The sequence below is a fragment of the Brassica oleracea genome, unplaced genomic scaffold, assembly GCF_000695525.1.
Source record: "Brassica oleracea var. oleracea cultivar TO1000 unplaced genomic scaffold, BOL UnpScaffold01399, whole genome shotgun sequence".
Lineage (NCBI taxonomy): Eukaryota > Viridiplantae > Streptophyta > Magnoliopsida > Brassicales > Brassicaceae > Brassica > Brassica oleracea.
In genome coordinates this window covers 4531-8371 of record NW_013617935.1, presented here as the reverse complement: position 1 = coordinate 8371, position 3841 = coordinate 4531, and the positions used below count along the sequence as shown (strand labels likewise).

Below are 3841 nucleotides of genomic sequence, written 5' to 3'. Positions count from 1 at the left end.
TACTTTTCCTGTTTGGGAATATGATAACTTCCTCGTCCTTCTAATCAAACCTGGATGAATCACGATGTAAGAAGTTTTATTTGGATACATAAAGTAGTGGAGAATCACCAGGATGTGGAATAAATCTCATAGGAGTTAGGATGAAGAAGTTATCCCACTTTCAGACCAGGTGATCCTTGTTTTCATGTTTGGGAATATGACAACTTCCTCATCATTGTAATCCAACCAGGATGAATCACGATGTAAGAAACTATATTTGGATACATAAAGTAGTGGAGAATCACCAGGATGTGGAATAAATCTCATAGGAGTTAGGATGAAGAAGTTATCCCACTTTCAGACCAGGTGATCCTTGTTTTCATGTTTGGGAATATGACAACTTCCTTGTCATTCTAATCAAACCAGAATGAATCGCGATGTAAGAAGCTGTATTTGGATACTAAAAGTAGTGGAGAATCACCAGAAAATGGAATAAATCTCATAGGAGTTAGGATGAAGAAGTTATCCCACTTTCAAATCAGGTGATCCTAGTTTTCCTGTTGGAGAATATGACAACTTCCTCGTCATTCAAATCAAACCAGGATGAATCGGGATGTAGGAAGCTGTATTTGGATACATTAAGTAGTGAAAAATCACCAGGAAGTGGAATAAATCTCAAAGGAGTTAGGATAAAGAAGTTATCCCACTTTCAAATTAGGTGATCCCAGTTTTCTTGCTTAGGAATATGACAACTTCCTCATCATTCTAATCAAACCAGAATGAATAGCGATGTAAGAAGCTGTATTTGGATACATAAAGTAGTGGAGAATCAACAGGAAGTGAAATAAATCTCATAAGAGTTAGGATGAAGAAGTTATCACACTTTCAAATCAGGTGATACCAGTTTTGTTTGGGAATATGACAACTTCCTCGTCTTTCTAATCAAACCATGATGAATCGCGATGTAAGAAGCTGTATTTGGATACATAAAGTAGTGGAGAATCACCAGGAAGTGGAATAAATCTCATAGGAGTTAGGATGAAGAAGTTATCCACTTTCCAATATAGGTGATACCAGTTTTCCTGTTTGGGAATATGACAACTTCCTCGTCTTTCTAATCAAACCATGATGAATCGCGATGTAAGAAGCTGTATTTGGATACATAAAGTAGTGACAGAGATGGTTTGCTACTCAAAGACACAAGATTACCCTGTATTTTCTAAGATGGTTTTCACTAAGGAATTCCTTCCCTAAGGTGAGATCAATGTTCCTTTAGCTGAACAGAGAAAGAAGGAAACAGGACAACTCTTTGCTGTAAGTTTTTGATTGAAAAGTTGAATGACGTTCACAAAGTCTGCGTAGAAAGATAAATAGAAAACCCCCAGCAACCCTAATCATAAACCAAGTTGGTTTAATCTAATTCCTAATCTAAACCTAATCGAAATTGGTTTTTAATAAATCCTAATCCTACCCAAAATTGGTTTAATTTAAATGAAATCAAATTACACTGAAATAAAATTAAACCAACAGGCTGGTTTATCTTGGTTCTCCTCTTCTGATTTAAGCCTTACGGATTTGGCTAAGTGTTGGAGGCTCTTCTCTTGTGCCCTCAGTCTTGATCTGGTTACTGGTCCACTCCACAAGCTGGCTAGCTCATTTGGTTCTTCTCTGCTCAAGTCTGGCGCTTCTCTTCTCAAGTCTGGCTCTTTTCTGCTCAAGTCTGGCTCTCCCTTGTCAGACTCACTCAGCTCTCCAATCTACTCATGGCTGCACCATCTCCTCCTCCTTTAATAGGATTTGACCTCAAATCCAATTCATCTGCAACATAAGGGATCAAGTCAGAAACATTGAAAGTAGAACTTATAGTATACTTACCTTCAAGATCAATTTGATAAGCGTTGTTGTTGATTCTTTTCAGCACTTTGAAAGGACCATCTGTCCTTGGCATCAGCTTTGATTTCCTCTCAGCAAGAAACCTATCCTTCCTCAGGTGTATCCACACGAGATCACCTGGTTCCAGCACCAACTCCTTGCGGCCTTTGTTCTTCTGTCTTGCATACATCTTGGTGCGCACATCTATGTTTTTCCTGACCTGCTCATGCAAAGACTTAACAAACTCGGCCTTTTCCGTGCCATCAAGGTTAGCTTGTTCTTTCAAAGGTAAAGCAAACAAGTCTAAAGGAGATAATGGATTGAACCCATACACAACCTGAAAAGGAATCAGCTTAGTAGCTAAATGCATTGACCTATTGTATGCAAATTCTACATGAGGCAAACAATCTTCCCAAGTCCTGATGTTCTTTTTAATGATAGCACGCAGCAAAGTGGACAGAGTCCTATTGACTGTTTCAGTTTGTCCATCAGTTTGTGGGTGAAAAGTAGTTGAAAACAACAGCCTAGTTCCTAGTTTTCCCCCACAGAGTTTTCCAGAAATAACTAAGGAACTTAGAGTCTCTATCAGACACGATAGTCCTAGGCATGCCATGCAATCTAACAACCTCTCTAAAGAAAAGATCAGCTACTAGAGATGCATCATCAGTCTTATGGCAAGGTATGAAATGTGACATCTTAGAAAACCTGTCAACAACCACAAAGATACTATCTCTACCTTTCCTGGTCCTAGGCAATCCTAAAACAAAGTCCATAGAGATATCAACCCAAGGCTCAGTAGGGATGGGGAGTGGCGTGTACAAACCTGTTGGTTGGACTTTGGACTTGGCCTGCTTGCATACAACACACCTGGAACAAATCTTCTCCACCTCTTTCTTCATGCTCGGCCAATAGAAGTGTTCATGCAAGGTAGACAATGTCTTGGCGACTCCAAAGTGACCCATCAATCCTCCTCCATGAGCTTCCCTGACATAAAGTTCTCTCAAAGAACCACAAGGAACACACAGGCGGTTATCATAGAAAAGAAAACTTTTCACTTGATAAAATTTACCAATAGCATGTTTTTCAGTCTGTCTAAACACTTCCTAAAACTCTGGATCATCAGCATAACAAGACTTAAGGTGTTCAAATCCCAAAAGCTTTGTTTCCATTGAAGATAAAAGAACATACCTTCTGGATAGTGCATCAGCCACAAAATTTTCCTTACCTTGCTTGTAGTGGATGACATAAGGAAATGTCTCAATGAACTCAACCCACCTAGCATGCCTCTTGTTCAGCTTGTGTTGACCTTTGAGATGTTTAAGAGATTCATGATCTGTGTGGATCACAAACTCTTTAGGCCAAAGGTAATGTTGCCACACCTTCAAGGCTCTCACCAGGGCATACAGCTCCTTGTCATAGGTTGGATAATTCAAAGTGGCACCTCCAAGCTTCTCACTGAAGTAAGCTATAGGTCTCTTCTCCTGCATCAACACAGCTCCAATTACAACTCCAGATGCATCACATTCTATTTCAAAAGTTTTAGAAAAGTCAGGGAGTACAAGTAAAGGAGCACTTGTTAACTTCCCTTTCTGCAGTTGGAATGATTCTTCCTAGGCTTGCACCGAAGTGAATCCTACACTCTTTTTGATGATTTCAGTCAGTGGGGCAGCAATTGTACTGAAATCTTTCACAAACCTTCTGTAGAAACCAGCAAATCCATGAAAACTTCTGACTTCTCCAATGGTTTTAGGGATCAGCCACTCCTTGATAGCCTTCACCTTTTCCTCATCAACCTGTATGCCCTGTGATGTCACAACAAAGCCTAGAAACACAAGGTTATCTGTTCCAAAGGAGCATTTCTTATAGTTAACATACATGTTCTCTTGCCTAAGCACATGTAGCACTTGTCTCAAATGATCAACATGTTCTTTCATGGTCTTGCAATAACTCAGTATATCATCAAAATACACCACAACAAATCGACCTATCA

The 3841-nt window shown here is 39.5% G+C and overlaps 1 pseudogene; it reads right to left on the bottom strand.

Moving 5' to 3' along the window:
- Positions 1-3841, bottom strand: part of LOC106321299 — an 8019-nt pseudogene that overhangs the window by 1880 nt on the left and 2298 nt on the right.